The sequence below is a fragment of the Megascapheus bottae genome, chromosome 15, assembly GCF_031878675.1.
Source record: "Megascapheus bottae isolate mThoBot1 chromosome 15, mThoBot2.hap1, whole genome shotgun sequence".
In the NCBI taxonomy this organism is placed as follows: Eukaryota; Metazoa; Chordata; class Mammalia; order Rodentia; family Geomyidae; genus Megascapheus; species Megascapheus bottae.
The window spans coordinates 23930938-23941519 of NC_143523.1; the positions used below are offsets into that span (position 1 = coordinate 23930938).

General features: G+C 45.4%; 2 long non-coding RNA genes across 2 annotated transcripts; both read left to right on the forward strand.

Moving 5' to 3' along the window:
- Positions 1-2646: 2646 nt before the first annotated feature.
- On the forward strand, positions 2647-6237 carry LOC150053979 (uncharacterized). Its single transcript, XR_016537810.1, has 3 exons — positions 2647-4087; positions 5094-5253; positions 5500-6237. It is a non-coding gene; the product is annotated as an uncharacterized LOC150053979 (long non-coding RNA).
- Positions 6238-6239: 2 nt separating this feature from the next.
- LOC150053980 (uncharacterized) lies at positions 6240-10327 on the forward strand. Its single transcript, XR_016537811.1, has 3 exons — positions 6240-8020; positions 8656-8781; positions 9024-10327. It is a non-coding gene; the product is annotated as an uncharacterized LOC150053980 (long non-coding RNA).
- The last annotated feature ends 255 nt before the right edge of the window (positions 10328-10582 follow it).

Genomic DNA, 10582 nt, shown 5'->3' on the forward strand with positions numbered 1-10582 from the left:
AACACTTCCAAGGCCGAAGCAGGGCTACAAGGCCAGCCTGGGCTATGTGGGAACTCTCAAAAAGAAAACAAACAGCCAATAGAGAACCTCCAGGAAATAGCAATTGAGGATAACTTTTGCCAGAAAATCAGTTCCCTGAATTCAATGCCAACTCAGAAATAAAGAGAGCCAAGTTTGGGAGAAAATGAAATATAGCTTTAAGTGAAGATGACAATACACTGGTATTTCCCAGGGGGAGGAGGTTTTATTTAAAACAAAAACATGGCTGGGAGTTTGCCCTAGCAGTACAATGCCTACCTAGCATGCATGAAGACCCAGGTTCAAATCCTCGGTAATGCATATATAGAAAAAGCTAGAAGTGGTGCTGTGTCTCAAGTGGCAGAGCACTAGCCTTGAGCAAAAATGTGTCCAAGGACAGTGCCCAGGCCCTGATTTCAAGCCTCAAGGCCAACACACACACACACACACACACACACACACACACACACACACACACACACACACACACAAAAAGCCAAGCAGGCCAGTCAGGTGAAGTAATTAAGCTAGTGGGCTAACACAAGAGTTGTGAGCCTATTTACATGTCTGTCTTTGTCCCTCAACTGTAAATCCCAGAACATTCTGATTCCTATTTCCCATGGGCTAAACCTGCCATGTCACTAAAACCTCTCAATATAAACTTAGGTCATTATAGAGTGGAGTGAGTTGAGTTGAAGAGAGTCAAGAGAAATGTCCTCTCGCTAACTCACCTTCCTCTCCCCAGCTGCATCTTCCAGTGTCAGGACCCAGGACCCTGTCATGAGCAGCCCCTCTGCAGATAATCTAGAAGCTTCTCTGGGTATCTCCTCCCTTCTTTTCTCAGGCAAGTGGATGGGGAGGAGCTAGTTTCTGTTAATAAGCCTGGAAATTTCCTGTCTAAAGAATTACACTAGTCTAGTTTTGCTGCAGCATTACCTTCCGGGTCATGCTTTAGTCAGACGTCTGGCAGGTAATAAGCATCCAGACCACAATGTCGCCAATTTCATGGCAAAGATACTCTGGTCAGTGGAACTCTGCAGGAGGCAGACCTTGCATCCAGTTCTGAACCCAGCCCACCTGGAGCACTGAGGTAGTGCAGCTCATAGAAAGCTTCAGCTCTGTCTTGCTCATTCTAAGGCCTCCCCCATTCAGTACAGGCACCACCAACACCTCAAGCTGAGTTTGGGCCCCAACTGCAGCTTTGCTGAGATTTACTTTTCTCTAAAGACTTCCCAGGGCCCAAAGGAAACAAATGATTGGAGAAGGAAGAGAGGAAGGAACGCAAAGGCGAGGAAAGCAGGAAGAAGAAAGGAAAGAAGGCGGGTGGGCAGACAGGCAAGCAGGCTGGGATCTACTCTCCACATTCCAGCAGACACCCTTGACCATCTCTAACCCAGAAGAGAGCAGAAGTGAATTGACAAGTTGGAACTTGGGAAATCCCCAGGGGCCAAGGAAGAATCACACCAGACCTAGTCTTAAAAAATATCAGTGAGGGGGACACCAGCGGTTCACACCTGTAACCCTACCTTCTCAGGAGGCTGAGATCTGAGAGTCATAGTTTGAAGCCAGCCCAGACAGAAAAGTCCCCATGAAACCACTCAAAAAACAGAAGTGACAATGTGGCTCAAGTGGCAGAGTGCTAGCATTGCGCACAAAGAGTCTCAGGGAGAGCGACAAGACCATGAGCTCAAGCCCCCCAACCAACAACAACAAAAATTAGTGATTCCTTTTTCTAATGAACAAAAGTCATGAATATGTAATGTAAGCCTGTTTAAAAAATGTAACAAGCCATGCTGGGAGCCAGTGGGTCATGCCTGTAAATCCTAGCTACTCAGGCAGCTAATATCTGAGGATCACGGTTCAAAGCTTGCCCTGGCACAAAAGTCCACAAAACTCTTATCTCCAATTAACCAACCAGAAAACTGGAAGTGGCCCTGTGACTTAAAGTGGTAGAGTGGTAGCCTGGAGCTGAAGAGCTCAGGGACAGGGTCCAGGTCCAGAGTTCAAGCCTCATGAGCAACAAAATGATAAGCTCTGGTTACTATTTTGTAATATTTCCAATTCGCCTTTCAAATAGTTGAGATATAGTCTCTATGAGGGCTTTACATCTGTCTTTCATTTTATTTCATGTCATAAACTCTTCAGTGCCAGAATCTTATTTTTTTGAAAACATTATCTTTAATTGCTGCCTCATATTCTCCTGTAAAGATGAGCCATAATTTATTACGGAATCTTGAGCAGAGCTTTGGCCTTGATTACTAATTAGGACCAGCCAAAGCCTAACAGCAATTCTGTGATGATCTCTCCCTCTACAAAGCCTCTCCTCCATCTTGGATGACAAGGTGCAGCTGTTTTCCAACAGGGGCAGGAGTTGGAGGAAGTGAGGGACAGGAAGTGGAGTTAGCACTACAAGGAAGAATGTCCCACTGTTCGGAGATTTCTCATCTGTGAAAGATGACATTTGGTCCAGATGGGGGAGACCAGATCAGACCTAAGGGGGGGCCTGGGCTCCTAGAAGGCCTCAGCTCGTGCCAACCCGCTGAGCGGCATGGGTGAGCCTTCCCTGGAGCAATGATTCCACACATTGGCTATGAATCAGGAAAACAGGTCCCTGACTGCCTCCAGTGCATAAAACTCTTTACCAGGATAAGTCAGGGCCCTGTCGTTACCTGATTTATAGTCACCTGTCTCCGTGAAGCTGCCCCGAGGGAGCCTCAAGCATGCCGGAAGCTCACGTGGGTAAGTCATTATGCTGGACTTCACCCAGCAGCCTCCTGCCATGAAGGCCCTGGGCGATCGTGACCAGAGGCTCGGAGACCTGTGTGGCTTGCAGCTCTGGGAGGGACTTGGCAGTCTTCGTGGGAGGAACAACAGATGTGGCTAAGCAGCTGTGGGCCTTGTGACTTCGTGAAGCAGCCGACAACCCTTGTGTTCTTCTGTGGGACATCGTATCACCCCTCTGGGGTGCAGGGAGTGAGATCAGCTGAGCACAGGGATGCATGGGTAGGGAAGAGGAGGGTGGAGAAGAAACATGGGAAATGTTAAGGAACACAGTTGTTAGAGAAAAAAAAAAAAGAAGGAGAAATGCACACGGATGGTAAACCTGGGGGACCTGGGGGTAAAAATTAATTGCACAAGGAATGCAACTAAAAAAACAATTACATTTTACCCATAAAATTGAGACATTTATAATAGAAAATCACCAGTATGGGTGAAAAAGCCACTCTGTGCTTTTAGCAGTCACCTAGTTGGGTTTTGGGGATGGAACTTGCAGCACATCCACATCTCACCTCGGAAAGGATCATTGTATCATCAAAGATTTAGGTACAAGGACAATTACACAGTATTATTTGCAGTGCCAAAATATGGGAGATAGCCTAAATATCCACCAAAAAGAATTGCTTAAATGAATCACCTAGGACGGAAGTCAAACGGCATATTTTTTTTTTTTTTTTGCCAGTCCTGGGCTTGAGCTCAGGGCCTGAGCACGGTCCTTGGGTTTTCTCAAGGCTAGAGCTCTACCACTTGAGCCTCAGCACCACTTCCAGCTTTTTTCCTATGTATGTGGTACCGAGGAATCGAACCCGGGTCTTCATGCATGCTAGGCAAGCACTTTAACCACTAGGCCAAACTCCCGGCCCAAACGGCAATTTTTTAATTACATTGACAATCGTTTTTTTAATCACACAGAAAAAAAAGAGTTTCTTTTTTATGGTAAAGGTGATGTACAGAGGAGTTACAGGTACGTAAGTAAGGTAATGAGTATGTTTGGTTTCCAGCAGCGTTACCCCTCCCTGGTTTCCTCCCACTCAAGTTGTGAAGTGCATCTCCAGTATAGTGTCGAGTGACTGTCACTGTTGCACTGGTTCCCCGTTTGTCTCACTAGTTCTGTGGTTCCTCTTCCCTTCCCCAAATCAGATAAACGTATATACAAGACAAAGGACACTGAAACCCAGATGCCCCTTCGTAGATGAGTGGATCAAGAAAATGAGGTGTCTGCACACAGTGGAAGTCTATGCTTCCATCAGAAAGAATGACATCCCCCATTTGTAAGGAAACGTGTTAAAAAGTAAGATGTAGCATGTTCACAATGTTAGTGATAAAACAGATGCTAGAGATAGAGGACATAAATTTATGTACACTTAAGATAATGTCACCCACAGAAGATCACCAACAGAATGCATATGGGTTCATCGGAGGACAAACACAGGTTGAGTATCTCTTATGGGCTATTCATGGGTCTAAAGTATTTCAGATTTCAGTGTTTCTTGGACTTTGGAGTATTTGCATAGATCTTACTGGTTGAGTATTCCTAATCTGAAAACCCCAAGTCTCCCCAAAATGTGAAACTTTTTGAGCATCAACACCCAAATTGTGGAGTTCAAAGCAGATGTGGTGATACATTTCTGTAATTACTGCAGTTGAAAGGCTGAGGCAGGAATATCCCAGGTTTCAGGCCACTCTGGGCTAAGACAGGCCAGCTTGAGTTCCAAGATAGCCTGAGAAACATAGTGACACCGTGTCTCAAAAATAAAAGTCAGGTTCAAGAATATCTTCATTTTTACATCCTGTGCTAAGTTTCATATAGTAACATTATTTGTGATACCTCCAAACCAGAAACTACCCAAATGTATATCAACAATAGAACAGACAAATAAATTGTGGCGCATGCACACAAAGTTCCACTCATTCAGCAATGAAAATGAACTCTCAAAAACCACATGCACCAGTATTACACTAAATAAAAGCAGCCAGAAAAGAAATAATTCATACTGTAAGATTCCTTATAAAATGTGTAAATACAGACTACAAAAATCTAGCATATAAGAAGTTCCCCTTCACTGGTCTTAGGGAGCCTAGCGTGGAGCCTGGGAAGAGCCTGGGTGCTAGGGAGAGCCCTAGTTTGATCTGTGTGAAGGTGACAAAAGTAGTTCACTTTCTTGGGGGGAAAATGGCTTGAATTGTCTGCATGGCATGTTGCTGCTTTCTATGGGTTTATTATTCTTCTCTAGTAACTTTTGAAAAGAACAGCTTAGTATCTGGATCACAGTGACATCCTGCTATCCATATCTTAGTTTCTAGCAAATTCCTATGCCTGAGTGAAGACACTGAAGGGAAAATGGGAACAGTAAAAGGAGAAAAAGAAGAGAGGGACACAATGGATAGAGCCCTAGTGCCTTCCACCATAATCTCTACTTGAAGAAATCCTGTCCTGGTGTGATCGCTAACCCTTGGGTATGAATGAGATCTGTGATTTACTTCTAACCAACAGAATATGACAGAGGTTATGGCACAGAAGTTAATAGCACTCATTTTACAGTGCGCTCTCTCTCTCTCTCTCTCTCTCTCTCTCTCTCTCTCTGTCTCTCTCTTCCTTCCCCCCTTTCCCCCCAACACCTCTTGTTCTGTTTCTCTCTCCTTTCTCTTTGTGTCTCTGCCTCTGTATTTTTCCTCCCCTCCCCTCCCCTCTTTTCTTCCTAGCTCTCTGGGAAGAAGCAAGCTTCTGCAACAGGAAACCGATGTGGCAAACAGCTCTTTCAGCCTCCAGGTGACTGTACCTCTCTGCCAGTGACGCTGTAAGCAGAGATGGGGTGCTTGCTCAGTGGAGCCTCCAGATGGGAATAGAGCCTGGCCAGCTCCTGAATGACAGGCTTGCGTGACTCTAACCAGAGAGCTCAGCTAACCTCTGCTTAGATCTTGAACCATGGGCTCATGAGACAAAAGGTTTATGTTGAATAACATGACACATGGCAACAACAGCCACAACAACAACAAACACCAATGGAGAAAAACACTCAGCTCTGTGCACAATGGATGCAATATGTGTCTGATGATATGAACTGGAATTACGTTCCAAATTCCAGTGTCTATTCTGTGGACAATCTTCCTTTGATGGGACCCTTGCTTCCATGGTGGCAGTGACCATCACTGACTACCTCCAGGTGCATCACCCGGGTCTCACATGGTCTCCCCGCACTGGTCCTGGGTAGGCGCCTCGGCTCCTTAGTGACTAATGGAAATGGCAATGTTTTGTCTTGACTGAAAGCGTGAGACAAAGACAAACTGTCTTCCTTCCTTATACAATGACATATTACTACACTCAGAAACAAAGGGATCAGACAGAGGTGGCATGCATTTTGGAAACTTCTGGGCTTTCCGAGAGCAGGAGAATGAAACCCATAACATCACAAGCAGAAAAAAAACAAAAAAAACAAAAAAACAAAAAAAACCCCAAGATTCCTCTTCCATGGAAGGCATTCAATATCCTGCTGTGTGAGGCTCTCTCAAGCCAGGAGCTTGTGTTCTAGGAGCTTGACACAGCTTACACACACACACACACACACACACACACACAGATCAATATACCAGGGCAGGAGAGAGGGAGGCAGGCAGGGCAGTGTGCCAAAGGCAGACATTGGTGTGAGCTGTTGTGCTGTTTTTCTGGCCCAATAAATCAATCTGCCTTTGAAGGCCTCTCCCAGCTCTGTGACTGTAATCGGAACCACCTTCCTCAGGGGCAGTTCATTATGCTCAAGGTCAGGAGACAAGCACTGGTTTTGCAAGCAGAGCACAGACATTCTTCAACCACCCTCAGGCAAAGCCCTGTACTACCAAGCAAACAGCTAAAGACAAATGCATCTGGAGACTTGAAGGTATAGAATGCAGTTAACCTGATTGTGCAGAAGGTTGGATATGCAAAAACTCACTTCAGCGCCCTCCCCGAGCTGCCTTGCCAGAAACCAGCATCTCTATTTACTGCCTGCCAGTCCCCTCACTGTATCAGTGAGAAACAAGCGCCTACAGAATCAAAAACAAGTGGCTGCTGCTTCAAGAGCTCTAATTCTGCTCCAGCAACTGCACCTATCAAGCGTGGCCCTTGCATTACCTCGCTTATAGCTGCAATAACCCTGGGTCCTTTTGCAGTAAGCCTATACTTTATGGATGGAAGAGCAGCAGAATGAAGTTAAATCATTCACCTGTTCACAGAACTGGTCATGGACAAAGCCAAGATTTGAACTGCAGAGTTTTCTGGCACCCAAACTCATCTTCTAAGCAAGAAGCTGCTTTCAGATCCAAGTGGGAAAATGGCTGGTTTTGTGGCCACCAAATCCTATGACTGTTGACTACCTTTTGTGTCCATCAGTAAATGCTTTGAGATGAGGCCATTGCCTCACACCAATGGGGCCCCATTTGTCAGGGACTTGGTATATGTTACAGGACGTCTGGCCCTTAGAGTCTAAGCAATCTCAGAAGCTGGAAGGCAGACCCTTACCTGAAACCCTTCACACACTGTCTAGAGGCAGGATTGGGTTAAGAATGGGAGCATGTCACCAGGAGACTGGAGTCAACCTTCAGGTTACCACAGCCCACTGTGTGCCCCATAGCCCACTGTGTGACCCGGCCAGGAGCTCAGTGCCAGTTTGTTATCAGGAGGCCAGCGAGGCTTGTATGCATCGCTATAAATGAGCCCTATCACCAGCAGCCTCTACACAGTCCTTGTTCACCTCTGATCAAGGCAGGCAAGAAATCCTAGCCCAGGGCCCATCTTAGGAGAGCTGGAGTTCTTGTTAGGTTTGTAGGATCTTGTTAGCAGCACACCCTGAAGCAACTAGCACAGCTCTCACCCGAGTGCTCACACTGGGAGTGGACAACTGACCTACATTGCATCCAGGCCCAGGGCATTTCTACTACAGAGGCCAGAGGCTCAGCTTTACACTGTGGAAATGAGGGCAGCCCATATTTGGACTTGGGAAGAAGTTTAATAATAGGACACAGCTTCTTGGAAATAGAGGGATACAGGGGAATGGGCTGTTGGGAGGAAAGAAACCCAACACTGTTTTAACAATACCTCTCCTCGGTCTGTAATGAGGAAATCTGTCTTCTGTATTATAGATCAGCCTTCCAATGTAAGTCACCCCAAGACTCAGCTTCCAGTCGCTGCCCCTTTAGCCAGGAAGCAGTCAGGTGTGAATTATGGGAGCCGAGCAGGGCAGGAAGCCTGGTGAGTTATAATAGTGGAGTAAATTAATTTCACCTAAGTGGGATTAGCAGTTAAATAAATGGCAGTCCCCACACTAACCCTGACTGGAATGCTTTGTCTGTCCCCTGCCAAGAGACAGAAAAAGCCCTCGGCTGAACAGGAATCGTGTCACAGTGTGGTCACCTACCCACGATTAAGGACAACTCCTCTGAAAAAAAAATAAGCAGGTTCTTTTGTTGGAGCAGGCATTGAAAGTTAGGAAGAGGAAATGGCACATGGGTGGGGCTACCCCCACTGACGGTGCCAGCCCGTATGCCTCCACAGTGGGTACCGGGTCACCGGGGGTGGGGTAAACTGGGGGTAATAATTCTAAGGACACATCTATTAGGAGCTTCTGTTACTTGGCTCAGTGCATGTTGGTTGCATTTTAAAATTGTCAGCCTCTTGGTCATTTCCCCTCTGTGTGTGTGTGTGTGTGTGTTGTGTGTGTGTGTGTGTGTGTGTGTGTGTCCTGGGGCTTGAACTCAGGGCCTGGGCACTATCCTAAGTATTTTTGCTCAGGGCTAGAGCTCTACCATTTGAGCCATAGCTCCACTTCAGGATTTTTGATGATTAAATGGAAATATGCATGTCAGGGACTTTTCCTGCATAGACAGGCTTCAGACCACAATTGTTGACCTCATCTCAGCCTCCTGCGTGGCTAGGATCACAGGCGTGAGTCGGTGGCACCTGGCTGTTTAGACTTGGTCTCTTTCTCAGCGGAACATGATCTTCCTGCTCAGGTGTGTGGAGTCCTGAGTCCATCTAGATCACAGTGGTGGCCCAGCACAGTGGAATAAGCCAGGTTAGGACAGCTAAACTGGGATTTCAGCCAAGCCAACCACCCTATAAATTGGAATCAGCAGTATTTCACACAGTCTTGTGAAGACTAAGTTAATTAAGTCAAAAGCAAAAAGCTCCTAATTTCACAACACTAAAAATACATGTCAGTAAATAGCATCTTTGTTTCCATCTCTTTATGCAGGAAACCTGGATAAAGGGTGATCGAACATAGCAACAAACTCAGGAATTCTTCAGTGTGACCCCAGCACAAACCCCTCAGTCTGGGAAAACAAGGGTCGATGGTTACTGTATGGTACAAGCAACTATAGCGAATTGTGTGACTTATCTCCTTGGATTATAAGGGCATCTGAGAAGTCAATTATTGTGCTAATAATATGTAAATGTTAAGAAATTTGTAGTCCAAAAATTATCTTAAACGCTTGTTACTATCTACCCTAGAATAAACTAACAGCTCTCGTCAAGCTAAATGGATAATGAAGACACAAAACCATGGCAATTTATAAATGAAATGTATGAGGGGCCGGGAGTTTAGCCTAGTGGTAGAGTGCTTACCTAGTATGCACAAAGACTCAGGTTTGATTCCTCAGTACCACATACATAGAAAAAGCTGGAAGTGGTGCTGTGGCTTAAGCGGTAGAGCTCTAGCCTTGAGAAAGCCCAAGGACAGTGCTCAGGCCCTGAGTTCAAGCCCCAAGACTGGCAAAAAGAAAAGAAAAGAAAAAGAAAAAGTATGAGTAACAGCAGTTGAAAACCACAGCAGTTCAAAACAACTGCTGAAAAGCCTGCTAAATACCTACATGATCCACCTGTGTAAAGTATAGCATAGAATATCAAATTTGAATCCTCAGTAAACCCTGCGAACACTTATTTAGTTTATGAGTCCCAGGTGAGTTACTGGCAAGTAGTATCTAATTGTGCATAAAAAGGAAGAGTGGGGTAGAGTGGGGTGATCCATCCAAAGGAACGATGAAAAAGGTTTACTTTCTGGGATCAATTCAGTCATCAGACATTCAGTGCCCACCAAGGTCTTAAGGACAGCACCTTGAAGACACTAGAAAGTCAAGGCTCAAAAAAGTGGCTTTTCCAAAGTTATGGAGATCATGGACTCAAAAAAAAAAAGATTTTCCAGTACGGTAGTACAGGAATGTAATCTCAGGAAGTGGAAATAGCAGGATTATGAGTTATTCCAGGCAGGCCTATCTCAGAGCATTAAGCACACACATACCTCTGGTATGATGGGGAGATTTGTAGAACTTTCTTCCCCGTCTAGTTAATCCTTCCAGTTATATCTGCAGTAGTGTGAAGATTACTTCTGTGACCCTTAGTAATCCTGTCAAGTTGAATTGTGTTCTGGAATATAGCATAGGAAATAAGATCTTTGCACATATAATCATGTTAAATGCAGGCATGAGGGTAGGCTCTAATCTGACTGATTGCTGGCATACATGTGTGCACACCCACTCACAAGCAAATACACACACACACACACACACACACACACACACACACACACACACACACACATGCACGCACTGCCAAAGGAAAGAAGGTCGTGTGCAAATGGAGGCAGAAAAAGGAGTTATGCTGATGAGACTACCCGCATGGATGAAGCCCCAAAAGAACCCATCCTTGAGTTTTTGAAGAAACCTGGGTCTGTTTACTCCTTCATTTGAGACTTCTGGCCTTCAGAACTAAGTTATCTAGCATGTGGTACTTTACTATAACTGTCTGGGAAATGAA